Source organism: Perna viridis, chromosome 8 (genome assembly GCF_037379345.1).
Source record: "Perna viridis isolate PV_CMFRI_1.1 ecotype Kerala chromosome 8, ASM3737934v1, whole genome shotgun sequence".
Taxonomy (NCBI): Eukaryota; Metazoa; Mollusca; class Bivalvia; order Mytilida; family Mytilidae; genus Perna; species Perna viridis.
In genome coordinates, this window is record NC_142452.1 from 40,683,856 (window position 1) to 40,704,875 (window position 21,020).

Below are 21,020 nucleotides of genomic sequence, written 5' to 3' on the forward strand. Positions count from 1 at the left end.
AAAGGAACAAATCTACTATGTTGCATTTATGTCGGGTATCCACTAGTTTAGACTTCACATCGGTTTTATTCAAACTTTTTTGCATGTTTCTTTTTTAAAATTTCATTGCTGGATTGATTTTACCGGTCTAATTTAAATTTTAAAAGAAAAATAGCATTACACAATATGACATGCCACAACCATAGGACATGTCATACACATGTTCTTCCTTGAAGGTGTACTTGCATGGATGTGTAGAATTAACTTGCTATGTCATGTTAATAATGATTGGACATTCACTTTATGTAGCTATAGGTTAGCTTGGTAAAATTCTGGACTCTCAGTTTTTTTGTTTTGTTTTTTTTTTTATTAACAGAAACCGACAGTGTGGTGAGTTAGTTACATGGATGGCCCTATTTTAAAAATGGTTGGGGTCATAAACTAAAAAATTAAATAGACGCAATCATTAATTAATATTTAGTAAAATCATATCAAAATTTCATAACAATTAGACAACCATAACCATAAAGTCATCGCACGAAAATCAAGTGAATATGGACGACGACGCTGTCAGCACTATTTCGGTAACTCTATTATATTAAACACACATATACATATATATGTTAGAAATTCTTATGAAACAAAAATAAAATACTGGTATATAAAGGACTTCAAGGCTAAATCCATCGGTACTGACTCAAATTTAACACTTCAAAATCAAACTTTCAACTAAATCTTGTATCAAACAATTTTATCTAATTCTAAATAGTCACATACATTAGTAGTCTGAAAAATGTTTCCTTGGAGGAAAACTGTATACTTGTTATGCAGCTGTCTAAAATATTTCAAGAGGCACTGCCAATATCAAGTCAGAAAAAGGCTTGCCAGGCAATCTCTAGCACTACTGGAGTAATAAACAGACCATCCGTTTAGACCTAAAAATGTTTCCGATCGCCCTAGGCCTACTGACCCTCTTTCAGGCCTCCTACTCATAAATTTTGATTTGAAATTTTGAAGAAAAAAATTACGTAAAAATTCTGCCGATTGTCTTCCAGAAAAAAAGAAGAAAATTGAAAACACACGTGCCATAAGTGTACTCTTGGTCGTGGATAATCCCTGTTAGTAATTCGGCACTACAGATATTTTTTGTTTTTACCACCTCCGTCAAAACAGAAAAAAAAATTGCTCTTGGGCCAAATCCTTAAAGCGATTAGGCTGTGGACTGAGTCTATTGTATGCTGAGTCTTTGCATATTTAGTTTTCATTGTATCTGTATGACTTATGTCATTTCAAAAATATCAAATGAAAATAAAAATTCCTACTAAATTTTAGAATAGTTCTCGAAAACATAACATTATTTTTTCTGCTTTGGAAATTTCTCGTCAATTGACTGGCATGCACCAATATCAGACTTACATGCACCGGAAAGTGATGATTTTATCCCAAAGTATTATTGCTGGGTCAAAAATTCAGCAAATGCTACTGTAGTCTATACAACGCTGTATATAGCGTGCATATTACAGATTGAATCACCTGGTCGCCGATCGACATTCTATAATAGACCCAGGCAGAAGTCGATACATCAAGGTATACTGAATTTCACCAAATTTGTACCAAATAGTACCTAAATTAAGCAAAGCTTGGGTAACATTTCATTTTTTATTCTTCTCAATAATAAGAGGCTAAAATGAGGACCATCGCCAGGTCCCCCTCTTTGGCCCCTGAAATTCATCAAAATTTCTAAAAATCACATAATTTCGACACCATTCATATTGAAATGCTCCTGATGAAAAACAAGGTAATCAAAGGTTATAACTTTATAAATGTATCAAATATCTTTATGTCTGAACAAAAATATAACTAATTTTAAGTTACACTTTAAGGGAAATAACTACCAAATAGTGCCAATCTTCAAACAAAAATAAAAAATAAAATTGACGCCTCGTTTTCATTTTCAATAGTTTCTAATTAGAAGATTTAGACTTACTTTTTACATTATATCAATGTTTTATTTGGGTTCTGAGGATTAAGTACTTTTTCGTAAATTTTAAAATTGCATATTTAAAAAAAGGATACAAAAAAAATCACTGAACAAAGAGTTAGCTCCCTTGAAAAGCATATCTTATATAAAATGCAGTTTTATTTATATTAGTGCTCATTTACAGTTTTTTTTTCATTTTATTTAATTCAATACCACCAGGGGCGTAGCTGCCTATACGCAAATACCGAGTTGCGTACTTTTGGAAAAAGTAACAAAAATAAAAACACACATTTTAAAGATGAAATAAAGGTTTTATGCAATGACTCACTGGGGGGGGGGACCCAATTTTGCGTACAAATAAAACAGGCCTATCTCCGACCCTGACCACAATACAAATAAGTTATCTTACTTTAATGAAAAAGGGGGAATGGGTTGTTACATGTACACACATACACATGGATGAATTTCAATTTCTACTTAATGCATAACAAGAACATTTGGATTGAAAATAGCTCAAGATTTTATTTCTGTCTTGTTGATAACTCCTCTGAACTTCACTGAAATTAGGTCTTTTCTCTTTCAAAGGGTAGACAATTTGAATAAAAATGTATTGTAACCATACGTTTACACATATATCTTAATTTAAAACTACTTTTCAAGAAATTAGCAAATCTTTCTGCCTAAAACACAACCAATAGTAAAATATAATAACTTACATGAATGTGACTGAATTTTTTTGTATGTATTTTGTTTTTTTCTTCAATAATCTCATACATGTTCATGTTGTACATGCATTATATATGGTCTGCATCAATAAAAAAGTTTTCACAATTAAAATATTGTTTTTTCCCATTTATAGTAGAGAAACCCTCATTATGAAAATTATTTAGCTTTTTGAGTTGATAAAAATCATACTCCTATTACATGTATTACAGGCTATACTACAGACTAGTAATACCTTGAGAAAAGCTCACTTATTAGTGGAAATGCAAAATGAAACATTCAAATATGACAAAGAATTTGTGGAAACTTCTTTAATTCCATTTATTAGTTTTCTGGGGAGTAGCAAATAAACCGACACACAGAATGATCAATATATATGTACATGTATACTGTGCTTTTCAAAGGGGGGGGGGGATAATAAAACAGACCCACACTGTCCGTAACACTGATTGTTGTTGATATATTATTTACATTATAAACTTCCATTTTTAAAGCTGATTTTGCAGGTTTGGATAAATACACAAATTTCAATTTTCAAAACTGTTTACATTTTGATTTAAATTTTCTTTCAAGTCACTCATACAAATTCAGTGAGCATATTTTTAGTTACATAATAAATATTAATATACAGTGTAGTATGCTAGTTCACCAATCTTACTTGGTTCTTCATTTTTCTTGGTTGTTATGACAGTTCCACTCCGTTTGTTTTGGACTTTACTGGAAGTCTCCATCATCTTTAAAAGGGCAATGAGCTAAGAGACTCTTCACTTTCTGCACAAAATCCAATCATTTTGGGTAAAATATAGTCTTCCACACTTATCACAGCCATTGATAATTTGTAATAAATAATTTCACAGAATTTGCTTACTACCAGAGGTTTCTCTTTCCTCAAATACACGTTCATGTATATCGCATACAGCTTGACATCTTTGTCTGATAAGGGCATCCAGTTATGTTTTTGTTTTCTGTGAATTGTAATTACTCTCATTAGATTGATTGTGCATTACATTTGACTGGTTACAGGTTACTGAGTCGGCACACAGTATTTGCCAACAACTACATATGTACATTGCAACATTGGAAGTGCTAGTTGCTCCAGGGTGAAAAAAGTTTCGACCATCACTGTTTTATTTTTCAAGAGGAAACTACTTTCTGAATGACTTTTCACAGCTAGGTTCTGAGCAACTAAACCTCCAATTTCAGTAATACATTTCTCTTGAGATGTGCATTTCATACATGTAGCTGCATTTCACAGGGTTCTTTTAAAACCTCAAACGTAGAGACCAAATAATAATTTATGCAAATAATTTCACTTCTAAGCAATCTCACTGAAAAAAAAACAACAACATATCGCTCTTTTAATGAATACTACTATATAGTTTATAATATTACAAAGAAAATACATCTGGTATTGATAAGCGGTCTTGGACAAAAATGCCCAGTGTTTTCAGTACAATATGGACCATTTCTTCTGTATTTTGTACACTTAACTGCATCACATTGATACACATGTTTACTATTAATATGTCTACAGTATCAATAGTAAACACGTGTATCAATGTGATGCAGTTAAGTGTATTAAGTTAAGATTCAGTAAAATACAATTTCTACTACATTGTATGATAACTTAAATAAGGAGGCTAATTCTTATTGAAATGTCTTCTTAAAATAATTCAAGGGATTTTAATGTGGATAACTGCTAGCTATTGTTAACAATGAGATTCATTTTTTATATGCATGCATGAGAAGGGTGTAGCATAATGCCCAGTTTGCTATATATACTTGCATTTGTCTTTTTGGGGCATGTCAAAGGCATGCTGTTGTTGTGGGAATTCTTGCACCACTCAATGTAGACCCATATTGACATTTTTCTCTCATATGTTTTTTATCATTTATGGTTGATATGCTACAGAGTATAATGCAGTGTAGCTTATCATAACAGCTAATTATAATTATATTGTACATGTATAATTAGAACCGAAAATGATATAAATGTATGGTTAAAATAAAACATAAAATACTTCAAGGGGATATCGACTTATCTTGAACTGTTGTGGAATTGTCAGGGACGGATTTAGGCTTGGGCATGGCGGGCATCCGCCCACCCCCCCCCTCAAAATTTGCATGTCTTTGATCCCTGGTTGAGATACACCAGAATATAAAATTGGTAGTTTTTAATTAAGTTTTTAAGAAGATTAAGAAATTAAGTTATACTGTGTCTTTGTAGATCTTGAGAAGGCGTTTGATAGTTTGAAGAGATGGGCTATGGCATGAATGTATTATAATTAGTACATTGTATCAATGGTGAAATGTTCAGTGTTATACAAAATATGTAAACGGATTGTTTATGATAAATGTACACCAGAATATCAGAATATTTCCCCTCGTGAAATTGGAGTTAGACCAAGTGAAAACCTTTCACCTTTCTTGTTTGCATTGTTATTAAATGATTTAGAAGACTTTATGAACAAGTATGATATCTTAGATTATAACTTCGTTATCAGATGAAATAGAAAATGAATTAAGTTTATTTATGAAAATATTTAAATTGCCATAATCACGCAGATGATACTATACTTATAACACCAAAAGATTAACACAGATTGTTTTCATCAGTATTGTGTAACGTGGAGACTTAAAGTTGATGTATAGAAAACAAAAGTGTTGTGTTTTTGTAATGTCAGAATAACAAATAATCCAAGATTATTGTTTAATAACAGAAATATTGACATTGTGAATGAGTTCAGGGATACTTCTATCAAAAACCGGCAAATTTGCAAAAGCAATACAATTGAGATAGAGGGCATTCACAAAATCGTCACATTTCCTTAGTTAATTCTTCTAATAAAAGAGGATACTAGGTTGTCATATATATTGATTTCCCAAACATTTGTAAGTGATATACGGCTGAAACTGACAATCAATCTACGTGATCAGTTCCAACGAGAGTGGAACAATGTGATTAATGAAAATTGGAAAGCATTTCAACTTCGACTTTTAATGATAAAGATTTTTTGGTTTTGTTGTTATAGATTTGGAACAACAAACCATCGTTTACCTATTGGGCATGATAGATGGACTAACGTTCAAGGAGAATATAGATACTGTACTCTCTGCAATATGAATGAGATTGGTGACGAGTTTCACTATATAATGATATGTCCTTTTTAAATCAATCTAGGAAAGATGTTTATTAGTATGAATGTTTATCAACGTCCCAATATTATTAATTTCTAATATGCCACGAACCTAAATGATAAACTTGAACTTTTGACACTACATTTGTATGTAAATTTGTCAGAATTATAAAGAAATATGTTGAGCCTCCTGGTTAACCCTGATAAATTACGTTATCATGTATATCATGTATATAGTGGAAGTACCATTCTGTGTAAGAATGGATGGCACATAATTTTTTTCTCAGTTTGGTCTTATTCTCCTCAAATATATTCAATACATCTAGTTATTTAGATTTATTCTGAAGCATTTACATTTGTATGTAAATTTGTCAGAATTATAAAGAAATATGTTGAGCCTCCTGGTTAACCCTGATAAATTACGTTATCATGTATATCATGTATATAGTGGAAGTACCATTCTGTGTAAGAATGGATGGCACATAATTTTTTTCTCAGTTTGGTCTTATTCTCCTCAAATATATTCAATACATCTAGTTATTTAGATTTATTCTGAAGCATCTGTTACATATATATTTTTTACTGGCTATATAGGGGAAAGGGCCGGACAATTTTCCCGCCATCTTTCCATAGTGCATTTCAACTGAATTTGATCTATCAATTTCTTAAAAAGACAAACTTTATTTCATATTCCTATACTTCACCCATTGCATCCAAAACTTTCAGTTATAAAAAGCTATTACAGAACCTCGAGATTGAGGACTTCAAGACTAAACCACCTGACTGTTCTTGCAAAAACTCTCCATTCAAAAATGGTCCTTTCGGTCACGTCGTTACGGGAGATTTGTTCATCATCGAAAACGAATCTCTGCGTAATATTCTTTGTAAAGGTCCCAAGTACCGTGAACCACGCTCCATAAATTGGAATTATAACTTTAAAGTTCCTATGAATGCCGTGGAGGACTATGCAAGAAAATGGATAAAACGAGAACAAGAAGACATTGATTCTCTATCAGAGTGGTTAAAGGCTGTGAGGTCTTTAATTTGGAAACAAATAAAAGTTTTAAGTAGGTCAATTAGTGCCAATGCTACATCAGTTTTCAAAGACCCCAATGTAGCAAAAACATGACAAGTATGTTGTCGTACCAGCAGACAAAGCCCCAACATTGTTTTTGTCTGCAAAACGTCTTACATCCAACATTTATTATCAGAGGTAGGCGTAGAAAATAACAGCAGTGCTAAGACCTATACTGCTGCCACACTAAGAATAGAATTTATCATTGCTGTTTGTGCGTTACAATTTTAAGCAGTTACAAGTATGCGTTAAGTCGTACCAGGATGATATACAAGACACCTACCTTTCGTCAACGTGCCCGACCGCCATCTTGCGTTATCGAAACCAGGTTCCAAAAAATCTAAACCGAGCTCGTTCAGGACAGTGATTTTGGCCCCTACTATTTTAGAATAATGGCCCCAAAAGATAAAAATGTAGAATGTTTGTTTTTTTTTCCTTTTTTGAAAAATTTTTTTTTTATTGTGTTCCTTATTTGATTCTGGTAGACTTTGATGATTACGCACAATTTTCGAGTTTTAAGGGTAAAAATATCTACTTTTTTCATTTTTGGTCCGATGTCAATTTTTTTGTTGTTGGATTCCTTATGAAAATCTCTGCCTGCAATTTTCAATCAGAATACATATATATCTTATGTTTTTGGAGTTGCACTGGGTCAAAGGGACCACACCCCCAAAAAATGGCTTTTTTGTCCGATTTGATTTTTTTATTTTGGATTTCCCATGAAAATCGATATCTTTGTCTACATTTTCCAATCTCCTTTTTAATTTTGGTCTGATTTTGAAAATTTTTGATTGAATTTCATATTTTGTGCAAACCATTTGTTTGGTCCATAATAAATTTTAAGTCCTTATGCTTGAGTGTGTAAACAATATTGTTGTGTCCACACTTGCCCCAACTGTTCAGGGTTTGGATCACTGTGGTCGTATCATGCTGCGCTCGGCGAAGCTTTACATTAGCACATAATGCCGTATTGCACCTCTTATTTGATTTCTATGAAACGGAAGGGATATCAACAAGAAAACATAATTTGCTCACAGTTTTACACGTACAAGTAGTTTTTTTTTAATTAGACTACACCAAAAAGACATGGTTTCTATTATTTCGATTCTAATAGGACTAGTTTCTTCATATTTTTGAATAGACGCAGCCTCTGAATCACACGAAATGTTGGTCATGTGTTTATCTCTTTTTTCGTCCCTGTGGCACGTCATATAAGAATGATACATTTATAGATTTTACATTTTGTACATTTGTATAGCAAATATCTCATGCAGTTGAGAAAGAGAACGGTTGAGTCAAAGTGAGCACTCTACCCTCGAGGCGTTTCTTCTTATAGGGAAAAGCAAGCGATATAATCATTAATAGATTAAAACATGACATTGCGGTCGTATAATGTTATCATTCTGTTGTCGTCGTCATCGCCAGCGTCGGCGTTGTCGTCCGTAGACACTTCCACGTCCACTCAATAACTAGGGTATAAGTGTTTTGATATTTATGAAATTATACCATAAGGTGTCATATTACAACAGGAAGTCTGACATTGATTTTTGTGGTTGTGACTTGAACCGTTTAGGAATTAGGGGACTGAATGGGGTCAAAACTGGCCTTTTCATGACACACAGACAATAACTGGATGTTGTGAATATATAGGACTCTTTGAAATTTTACCACAAGGTGTCATACAACAAAAGGAATGCCGGGATTGATTTTTAGGGGGTGTGACTTTAGGTCTTAACTATTTAGGAATTTTTTGATATTATACGACAAGGGTGCCATACTACCAAAGGAAGGTTCAGGGTTATGACATGAACTATCTTAGAATCAGGGGCCAAAAGGGTCCAGAAAAGTGCATTTGTATGTTCGGAAAATAACTTGAGTAAACGTGAACGAATTCTTTAAAAATTTTACCGCAATGTGTCATTTTGCAAAAAGAGAGTTGGAATGGAATTGGGTGTGTGCCTTGAACTATTAAGGAATGAAGGGTTTTTTTTTAAGGGGACAGAAACCAAACCTTTTTTTTTAATTTTAGACAATGACTTTAGTAAAATTGAATGGATGTCCTTGAAATTGTACCATAATGTGCCACACTAACAAAGGAGGGCCTGGATTAATTACCGGGGGTTTGACTCGAAGCATTTAAGAATGAGGTGCCCAAAAAATATAATGTAATGGCTATATCGCAATTTACGACATATTATATACATATAACTTTATTCTCATAAACCGATGTAGGTACAAAGGTATGCAGAAAAACAAATTACATCAAAACATTATTATTTGTTCAAGTTGACGAGGAGGGATAAAACATCTTATTCAATATAAATACACAAGTTAATAGAAAATGAAATAACGTCAGAGGGAATCCAATATATCATTTATCTTACGAATAAATATACTCAAGTATTTTTAGTTTTGACTATTTCTTCTGATTCATTATTTTCTTGAATTTAACATTGCAATTTGCCTATCAATATTTTTCCGATCCTCATTCAATAAAGTGAATTCCAGTCTTTCTTTAATTATTTTCTGTAAGTTCGATGTTGTATTCTGGCAACTCCAGAGATAAGAATAACCGCAAGTATCAAGTATATTTTTAATTTTGTCGAGCTATTTTGATCGGAACGTTGTTTCTTGACTTAAAATGTACATGTAACGGAAAATAGCAGCACTCAGTTTCATGTCTTTGTCTAATAAGATTTTGGACCGAAATGACACCACCCTGGACTTTATATCGATTTCAGTGGGATATTGTCCTAGTTCTCCATAGACCATACATTACAAAAGCCTTATTTTCTTAGCTTTGAAATGGTATGCAACTTTAAGATGTCATTTGTCCTGGGAATTCAATGAAAATGCAAATTTTACTTTTTTAACATGTAAAGTAATGGTAACGTTAGAAGTGCTTAGTGAGACCTTATATCAGAATTTGGTTAAATCAAACAATTTTGAAGATATATGAGCATAACTTCTGACTGACCCCATTGTTATATTTTTAGAAACGGCGAACACATTTTTCAAAAGATCAAAAATCGTAGTAGAAAATTTGTGCAAGATACCCTAAGAACGAGCATGCTAAGTTAATATTCATTCGGTACTTTCAGAATAGAATATTTTGGAAAACAACGACAATGATGAACGCTAACGCCAAGTGATGGCAATAACTTATTTGGCCTATGACCAGGTGAGCTATAATGATAAAACCTATTTGGGGAGTAAACATGTTAAGATAATGGAAAACAAAAACTACACTTTCTATAGAAATTAATTTAAAAAAATAAAATAATTAATACGGGAATGATGCCATTTTCAGGCAAAATATCTATATAAATTATACCAGCTACATACCACACATAACCAATAAAGGTAATAACTCGTATACATTATATACAATCGGTACAATATTTCAGTAAGCAAACTAGTAGGCGTTTTTGATGAACTTTTATATCATATTCAGATATTATATTAACTATATCAATGTTTATTCTATATGATAGTTATTTATATATAGGCGCCTATGTACATTATATCTATTTATATATTAAATGTATTATTCTTTTTTTTCGTTTTTTAATCATACATTAGTTAGTTATTATTGTTGTTGCATGCAAAACATTTATGTAGTTACTTATTCCTGTAAATTAGAGAGGGTTAATTTTAATTTTATTCATTAATCAGCTGTAATTGATTATATTTCTTTAAATAATCATTGTAATCATTAATCAGCAAAAAATCTAATTACATGTAATTAAATTGAATCCATTACATTTCAAAATACCCTGTGATTCTGATTACATTATGATTACATTATGATTACAATGGAAATATTAAATGGTATTTATGGATAATGCATTAAGTGTCAAAAACAAAAAAAAAGAATAAAATGATTGTTAATCATTCAATGCTTCTTTATGTACATTTTTCATTTATTTTTTGTTCCCTTTTTGTGAAGATATTACAAAATGTTAATTCAATACCAAGAAGTAAAAACTCTAATTATTCTAATGAAAAAAGTCAAAAGATCTTATAGATTGTTTTTTTTTATGAATTTGATAAGAAGTACAAAAGTAAATCCTATAGTGTTATTAAATGGGTATTTTCATACGAAGCCTGTATTATGTCCGAGGCAGTTGTATTGGGTCGAGGTCAGCTGTATAGGCCCGAGGCAACGCCGAGGGTCTATACAGATGATCGAGACCCAATACGACTGTACGAGGACATAATACAGGCTTCGTATGAAAATACCCATTTCATGACACCTTTATTAACTGATTACTTAAAATGACTGCCATTAGTCAGTATCGTCATCTGTGACAGGCATGAAGCGTCCCCGTTGTTGTCCAGTTGGTACATCATTCTCTTTGTCATTTATGTCATCCTTTTCAGCTCCGGAATCACTAACATTATTGACAGGATTAGTAATGTCAACAGCCTCGAACTGTGCCTGTGCCTGTGGCTGTGGCAGTGGGACATTAATCTCGTAAATCGTACACCCTTCTTCAGATTCCCCGGCGAGAGAACATTTCATCATTTTCTGCCAATGTTTCATATCTCATGATGTCATGTGCTAATACCTCCAGCATATCCTCGCCGTTCTTTGCTTTTCGATCTGACATTCTTTCTGGTGCGGCCATGTTCATTGTTTGTTTATCGTCTGCAAAACTATAGTCTGTTACAGAAAATTACACTTGACTATAGTTCATTTCGTATCTGTACGTTTCCGGAAATAGCCGAATTTGCCCGACTTTAATACAGGACATTGCCCTGTATTAAAATTTTTAATACAGGGCATTGACCTGTATAAATTCGGGTGTAATAAATCCATGCAACTTCCTGTTATATTAAATGGGCAATTTGCACTGTATTTTAAGTAATCAGTTAATAAAAGGGTATATTAAATTTTATCCTCTCATTGCAAATATCCTTGGCTAAAAAGGGAAAATTTTCCAACCACACTGGTGCAGACTTAAATTTTAAACATTTCAAAGATTGATGGTGATCAAATGCAATGGTTCTTAAAAATTCGAGTGAAAGTCATTATTTGTTATATTGAACTTGTATATATTTTACAGGTCTGTGTGGTTTAACAAAATGGTGGAGATTGATGTTCAACTCTACTTTAAAAAATAATTTTACCTGTGAAATTCAAAGAATTTAAGACCTTATGAAATTACAAGTAACATAAACAAATGTTCCTAACATTTCAATTATTTCAAAGTTATTTGAAAATTCATTGTTATCATGATTACTTGCCAATGTAATCATTAATTCAATCAATTACTTTCAGAAATGCTGTAATAATTAATTTAATCAATTACTTTCAAAAATGCTGTAATCATTAATTTAATTTGATTATACATTTAACAAAGTAATTTAATCAAGAAAGTAATCTGACCCATCTCTAATATGAATTGAAATACGTTTTGTCCAATTCCTTTGCTCTTTATGCAATTAAATATGTTCAGTTCTTATACAACAAATGCAACATTGATATAAATCATATACACATATATTTTACGTATATTTTTTTAAAAACTTGTTGAATTGCTAGAATATTCATAAAGGACCTTCTGTCAAAAAACATTATATGGGTCAAAGAGTGACAGATACAGAAATTTCAGAAAGGGAGATGACTGGCTAAACACGGAGAGGGTGATACAGTGATTTAATTTATATATATATATATACATATAATTTTACAAGCAAAGATGGGATCTGAGTCGCAACACCCAAGATGTAACTATGGCAAGGTATTTGCCACTCATTGGAACACGCATTACATACCTTTTTGTCGGAGATCAAAAGAACAATTTCGTAGAGGACATGAAGATTTATAAGCTGCGCGAAAGATATGTAATCATCACTTCGGTGATAGTTTGGCAAACACAGGACAAGATCTATCTTTCAGGTCATATCCACAGTCCAAACAGCATATAAAATGACCACATGGTAAAAACGTTACACAGCGGTTTTGCTCCTAACACACCTTGCACAAAACCTGTTCTTTTAGTCTTTTATTTTCAATTTTAAGTTTTTCTGAAATATTTTAAATAATGTTAAAGTTCAAATACACGATTGACATGATTTAATGTTTCCTTTTCATTGAAGGAAGCTGGCGTTTTTTTTTATTGCAGTTAAAGTATATAAATGATCATGATTGAAAATGAGAATACTGTCAGCAAGTATAAAGAAAGGGGTTTTGGTAAACTTACTATAATTTCGTGGTTTTGACATGCGTGATATGTACACTACAAATATAAAATAATGATAAAACTTATTAAGATCACAAATAACTGTTATTTAATTTGTGAGTTGTATTGTTGTTGTTGTTGTTGTTGTTGTTGTTGTTGTTGTTTTTTGTCTTAGTTTATTCGTTAGTCCTAGATTATGTTTTCTTTTATTACTGTTCGAATGTTGGTTTATTTGGTATCTTTTACGGTAAATGAAGACTGACGAATATGTATTACCCACGGCTTAACGCTTTGTCGAATTTATAAACATGCTTTGTTATTCATTTAGGAGGTAGACCTAGGGTACGGAACATAACTTTTTAATCAATGTTATGTTTTTTTTCATATTAAATTCCACCAAAGCTTATCAAGCTTTCATTTGAAATCGAATGAAATTAGTCAATTAGTTGGTCTGAAACTTACATGAGATTGCTGTAAAATGCTGAATATAAACGTTTCACTGTGCCCCTCGCCTGAGGCCCACCTGCCCAAACGGTATTATTTTTTTCCTTTAGAATTTAGAATCTATAGAGTCAACAAATGTTTTGATGACTATAATTCTTGCCTGGTTTGACGTTTGAAAACAAGTCTTTTTAATGTCGGATAAAGAATTAAAATGGTGTATATTACTCTAAAAGATACGTACCCAAGTGAGAAAACCACTCCGTTTCCTGATTTGTAGAATTGTCTTCAGGATTGTTGTCTTGGTCTGTATATTTGGTATCTGTTTTCTATAAGGGAACGAAGGAATTTATTTCAAATCAAGAATATTTACAGAAGTTCTTTAAACGTAATTATATGATTAACCTCAATATCTATTTACTCCGTAAAGTCAAAATCGTAGAATGTTTATGTTATAACAGGGGTAATTTATTTCGTACAAAACATGTACCTTGATTTGTTTCCTGTATGGATTTCACAAAAGCATTCCCTTTCTGTGTAACAAGATACTGACATTTAGGACAACATTGGACATGCTCTTCCCAGAGGTCACTACCGGCTTCTAACTGTTGTAGTCCGCCATCGCAGCAGAAGCATCTTACAATATCGTCGTCACTTAAATAAAGGAATAAATTGTACCCAAACTCAGTGAGTGGATGGTATTTTGGAATCACCTTGTCCTTTTGTCTAACCCTCCGAACTCCGATGTAATTATATCGGCGCAAATGGATGGATTAATTTAAAACCTTGGGCGTGTCTTTTATATTGATGGGAAATACGATTTCGATTAATGCTTAATATCAATATTAACATCCTAGCATTGTGTAATCACACAAAAAGTTTAACAAAGAGAAACAAATTGGATACTGAAATTTTCTTGGAGTGTTTGAAAAAGGATCGGAAGTAATCATATACCACTAAAAATTAAAGCGGTACAGAAAAAGCTGAAACAATATACCTCCTGAAATGTGTAACGTTCCCAATCCCACGCACACGGTACACGAAAGCCACACGAAACACGTTGCAGGAAGCACGATAAACGAATGATCGTGTCCGCCGGAAGTATTCTTCTCAGTAATTGGTATACTTCGAAATCTATCTTACAAAACGAAACTAATAATAATTCATGATATACAATGTACGTGTTCGTCGTATTTTGTTTATTGCTAACATCTAACTAGAACCATTTTTATGTGTAGAAAATGTCCATATTTGTTGTATATTGAGAACACATTTTCCATGTTCCAGGAGAACAAAAATACCAAATTTCATAAAGTATTGGTAAAAAGCACTCTATTTTGAAATAATTGAGCCTTTTTTTTACTGATGGTATACCATCTTATTGGTATAAAAAAGAAAATACTGCATTGCTGATATGAAAAATGTCCATTTTTATTATACATGGCACATTGCAAAAGCATTTTCATTAGTCTCTGAATATGAAAATTTTAAAAATTTCAATAAATTGGGGTAAAATATAATCAATTTTAAGATAAGAGTATTTTTTCATTATGCGATACCATCTCATTGCCCTAAATATAAAAAGAAAGTAATTTTTATGTGAAAAAATTTCAATATTTGTTGTATATGGATCATTGGGAATACATTTTCCTTGTTCCAGAAGAACAAAAATACCAAAATTTCCTAAAATATTGGTAAAAAGTACTCGTTTTTAAATAATAAAGCTATTTTAACTATTGCGATACCATTTTATTGGTCTAAAAAAGAAAATATTGCATTGTTGATATGGAAAATGTCCATTTTATTGTACATGGTACATTGCGAAAACATTTTCATTAGTCTCTGAGTATGAAAATATTGAAAATTCATAGAAGTAGGGTAAGATATACTGAATTTTTAGATCATGAGTGTTTTTGACTGATGCAATACCATCTAATTGCTCTGAATATGAAAAGGAAGTAAATTTCATATGAAAATGTCCATATTTGTTGTATATGATTCATTGGGAACACATTTTCCTTGTTCCAGGAGAATAAAAGTACACAAATTTCATGAAGTATTGGTAAAAATCACTCTATTCGAAATAATTCAGCTATTTTTGCTAATGCGATACCATTTTATTAGTCTATTAGAGATAATGTTGCATTGTTGATATGACTGGACTGAGAGTATAAACAAATGAAATTTTACAAAATTGGGGTAAAATATATACTTAATTTCAAGATAAAAGAGTGTTTTTGTGCTTATGTGATACCATCTTATTGCTCTAAATATGAAAAGAAAGTAATTGTTATGTGAAAAAATGTCCATATTTGTTGTATTTGGATAATTGGGAACACATTTTCCTTGTCCCAGAAGAAGAAAAATACCAAAATTTCCTAAAATATTGGTAAAAAGTACTCTTTTTTAAATAATTAAGCTATTTTAACCAATGCAATACCATTTTATTTAAAAAAAAAAAAACATTACATTGTTGATATGAAATGTGTCCATTTTATTATACACGGTGCATTGCAAAAACATTTTCATTGGTCTGGGAGTATGAAAATATTGGAATTTCTTAAAATTTGGGTAATACATACTACTTTTTTATTCTCAAAAGACAAACTATTACCACTAGGGAATGATCGTCATGAACTCATAAACAGTTATACATGTAGTTCGGGAAATTCCCCCCCCCCCGATCATTCCGGAAGGCCATTCAAATATTTACAGTATTTTATTATATGTACAAATAATGTTCGAATGTTTGAAACCAATTAATTCCTACAAGTATTGATTCCTGACAAAATATTGTCTTTTCAATGTAAAAGGAATATTGATTTTGGCATAGAAAACGAAATTACAACGATATTCCGTAAAATTGATCTACCATAGGAGCTATTTTTATCATCCAATCAGAATACAGAACCGTTGCACGAAGAACGTTGCACGATACACGAAGAACGAAGCACGAAGTGCGCACACGAAAGGCACACGCACACGAAGCCCACGCTGCACGATACACGATCCCAGGATACATGCATACGAAGCACGCTAAAATGGGAATGTTACACGTTTCAGGAGGTGTAAGAACAAAATATAAACTTAATACAGGGCTCACGCTACTGGCGATTCGGGGGAAAAAGTCGCCCAGACGACACCGAAAGCGAAGTAAAGTCGCCCTCTCATTTTCAGACATCGCCAATGATCGGAACGGTTCTCCGTCTTTTAGCGGTATTTTGACCAGAGTTATCTTTCTTTCGATAACAATTCAAACAAAAATGACGCCCGTTCGAGAAAATAAATTGTGAAAATTTTCAAAATCTATCGAATTAACGGTTACAAGCAAGTATTTTAATCAGCTTTTTGTTTCAAACGTTTAAGAATAGATACGGAATGAAGATTTTTCACTTCAGCATACGATAATTCATGCTTTATCTTTCAAATTTCGTTACAAAACGTGCAAATTTATCGTGCGGGTTCTTTACTCAATTGATAATTCGGTAGAAAACTCGAACGTTTCTTTTGATCTTTATGTTATGTCCCTAAAAAAAACCGTGAATTCGCCATGTCGACTATTACTAGTCTTGATCAACTTATATCAAAAGATGATTTTAACAAGAAATCATTATGGATGAAGTGACTCAGGAAATAAAAAAAAAGCACAATGATAATTCCAATAGAATGTCACAGCCTGGAAATTTTCTATTCCGGTGCTGCTAAAATACAAAATAATAGGACAATGCATTGCAAGAAGCTATGCTTTGCCCAATCATATATATTAATTTTGCTGTAATAGATTTGGTAAGGGTAAGAGGTATAGATTAGAAATTCCATTTCATGAATATATAAGTCAATCATTCAATCAGCAGGCTGATTTCATTTTGTCCAAAATATTTAGTTACTTACATATGTAACTTACAGAAAAAGTAACATTTATCTTGACAAAAGAAAATAAATATATGAAAATGCCTGCTTATATTGTGTGCATGTAAGTAACATATAGCATATAATTTTGAAAATCATTGGTAAATAATACGCGCACGCATTCACTTCTCCCTAGTGTCTCTCTGAAAGAGAAGTCACTTCTCCTGTTTTTCACTGTAGCTTGAACCTTGCTTAATACATTTAAGCGAATGAAGAACTACTACATCTCCAGAACTTACTACTCAGTGGTCCCTTTCTGCTTCACAAAAAAACTTCAAGTGTAAAATTATGACGTTATAAAGGATCAAAGTTTTGTGACGTCATAGCGTACGATTTATTCAACTCTTTTGTGAAAAGGGATTCTATTCCTGATACAAATAGACGAACAACAAATATGGCCAGGAAAATGAAATCTATCTCTATAGCAAAGGGTATGAATGTATTTGAGGAATAAAATACGTACTTAATTATCTAACTCTAAATTCAGTAGAATACTGTTACATGTTAACAGTCGGTTACTTCTACGACTTACGAGTAGAGGATACTAGCGACATAGTCTCTTCCTGTCCTGCTCCTTAATTTCTTGGCACTTCAAGTTGTTGAGGTTTTAATCTATGTACGTGTTATGTATTTAAAATAAAACAAACTACTATGGGTTCCAATTACATTTCTAATAACGGTTAAAAGCATGGGTCTCCTAACTTAGAGATTATATGTGGAGATTAGCTGGTTCATGGAAGGCACTTACATATACACTAGTAGCTTACAGAAACCAATTCAAAGATTAAACACAACTCTACATAAAAAGATGCTGGTTATGGGTATATGTGTCTGTGTCTAAATGCCCCGTAATTGTTGTAGAAAATTCGCTTGTTTCTATTTATGCATCGGCAGCAACTACGGGATTTCGCATGAAAATGTACATTCGGTGTCTTATTTTGTAGTTGTCACCATGAATTCGTGTGTCCATCTGCACCATGAAAACCAATTTGTTCAACGTGTCGTAACTAAAGTTCGTGGATTCTTGAATTCGTAATTTTTAGGTGTTTAGTATACACATCAATGGAGATTTCCTTTTCGTTGGAACCAATTTTCGTGGTTTGACCTACCCACGAAAACCACAAAAATAAGTACCCCACGAATAATAGTACTTTCACATTTTTTTCATGAAATTCGGTACAAATGTGATAACTTACATATCACATGATTTACATCAGAACGTTTAATTTTGATACTGCAACCAAAAAAATTAAATTAAACTATTTTGAAGTTGTAAAGATCCGCTACTGTTTATTGGGTTAATCTTATATACTATTTTGAGTCAGAGGATGTTTTGATGGAAAGAAATTTTATGAGTCTAAGACATATATTATTCTATCAATACCTGTGTAGAAGAATCCTGCTTGTGCTAATCTTTGTGGCGTCGATTTGATAGTCATATTCAAGCTGCCAAACGTCAACAGCCTATATTTATAATCTTTATATTCATGATGCCTTGGATTATAGTGCTGTAGAAATAAATTTTGTTAAACAGATTATTTACTGAAATACCTTATCATACGTTTAAATACAAAACTCAAGGCATTTATGAATTTGTGGTTGTTGGTTGTCATTTTGTGTTGTATTATTATACTGCTAAATGGAAGTAAATCTATACAAAAGGAAATAAATACATAGTAGAAAACTGTTTTCCTTGATCTAATTACAATAACAAGAGTCAACCAAGATAGGTAAATACAAAAAATACCAGATTTATATATTGTAAATTTCGAAATGCTGTACACGTGTTTCAAGGAGTAACCTCTCATCAGCAGCATTAAACCCAAATATGTAGGAAGACCATTATCCAAAAATTAGTTGTATACAAGAAGTACTCACAACCGGAACTATCGAGAGAAGTTCTACCATATGCCATGCAAGGAATGAAGCCTCGGTGTTTTACTTATTTATTTGTCAATTGCTGGAAAACTCGTACTTTATCAATTTCGTTGTTGTGTTTTTGCAGTATTTGCGAAAATAGTTTAATGAGTTTTGGAAGAGAAATTAAGGGACCAAGATTCAATATTCGTATCTAAAATAGTTGATTCTGAACTATATTCCAACTCCAGAAATTGTAAATTTATCTTTAACATGAAAGAAAATTCAGTAGATTCAGTACTTTTAAAATTGTATGTATGAGAGAAAAAAAAAACACAAACATTACTACTATACTAAAGCTTGTCTATATGTTTGTCCGACTCTACAAGTACTACCCAATGAACGATTTACCTACACTCAAACAATTATTACTAATATCCGTATATATTTAATGTAGTTACTTCATAACAAACCGACAAAATAAAGAATTTCAATTTGAAATGTTAAGTAGCACTCATCATAAGAATCATACAAAATGTGATTATATATATATATATATATATATATATATATATATATATATATATATATATATATATATATATATATATATATATATATATATATACAGGTAAGTGTATGCGCGTGTTCTGCCTACAACTATAAACAATCATAATCTAAAGCGTAACCGAGATTTACTCCAACTGTTTATTTTTACCTTAAAAAAAACAACAATCAATCAAGACAGGGAATTAAGAGGCCCAATAAAAAGTTTTTAATGGTACATGTATTCATACTTGAAACTCGTTAGTTTTAGAGTGCCAAGATGTAATTTTGATTCAAGCTTGTGCCCAAACTGGCAATTGGCGATTTTTTTTTACATCACTGATTTTATTGATTCGATTTTTTTTTTCAAAACTCGCCTCTTTTTATCAGGATCTTATTAATGGTGTGATCCCATTTATCCTACATTTGTTAAATATTGGGAGTATATGCACTAGGTAATGAAATGTAACCAAGTTCGTACTTCTCATTTGGCATTGTTTTCCTTTAACCTGTAAAATGTTTTCGCCACAATTCTTTCAATCAAGAGTAACTATGCTAATATTTTTGCTTAATGAAAAAGTATTTGATTTCTTTGCAGTAAAGTCTGACCTTGTAAGTACAAAGTGCACTACAAGAATTGGCCATTACCATTTATTCAAGTTTCTCTATATGACTACAGTTATCCGAAGTTTAAAAAAAGATAATCGCACAAGCTAAACCTTAACTACGTGTATCATGATAATTGAAACACTTAGTGCATTTACTAATATTAAATGAATTGAAATAAAAAAATGATTATTTCCATACATTTTATAAATCAACCAGGGGCTAGGGCGCTCTGTTCACAGGTGGTTGAATGAGTTAACCCTGGCAGTCTACATGGTGGGGTCGTCAGGCCATAATAGGGAAAACATTTTTCATACATTATATTTGAATTATGATTGTATTGCATAATTTGCATCGCATGAATTTATACTTCAAAATCACAATTTATAATTTGTATAGTATTTGATTTCTAAAGCATTTTTTACTGAATATTTTAATAAAACATGACCAAGGTTCATGTACAAAGTTTGTTTACACAATGCTTAAATCCAAAAATATCTTCAAGCAAGGACCATGACAAAAAATAAAACAAATAACGTAAGACCTCACGTGTTGAATTCTATTAAATATATGATAAA

General features: G+C 31.9%; 1 long non-coding RNA gene across 4 annotated transcripts; it reads right to left on the reverse strand.

Annotated features, from left to right (window-relative positions):
- Positions 1-477: 477 nt before the first annotated feature.
- Positions 478-19,721, reverse strand: LOC148610503 (uncharacterized). 4 transcript variants are annotated; one of them, XR_015924680.1, is made up of 6 exons: positions 18,818-19,713; positions 14,015-14,178; positions 13,769-13,853; positions 13,105-13,140; positions 12,677-12,928; positions 478-4,011 (listed from the first exon to the last, which is right to left on the reverse strand). It is a non-coding gene; the product is annotated as an uncharacterized LOC148610503 (long non-coding RNA). The 4 variants fall into 4 exon arrangements; XR_015924677.1 differs by lacking the exon at positions 478-4,011 and adding an exon at positions 9,117-9,730 and having other exon boundaries at positions 18,818-19,718; XR_015924678.1 differs by lacking the exons at positions 478-4,011; positions 12,677-12,928 and adding an exon at positions 9,117-9,730 and having other exon boundaries at positions 18,818-19,721.
- Between the last annotated feature and the right edge of the window lie 1,299 nt (positions 19,722-21,020).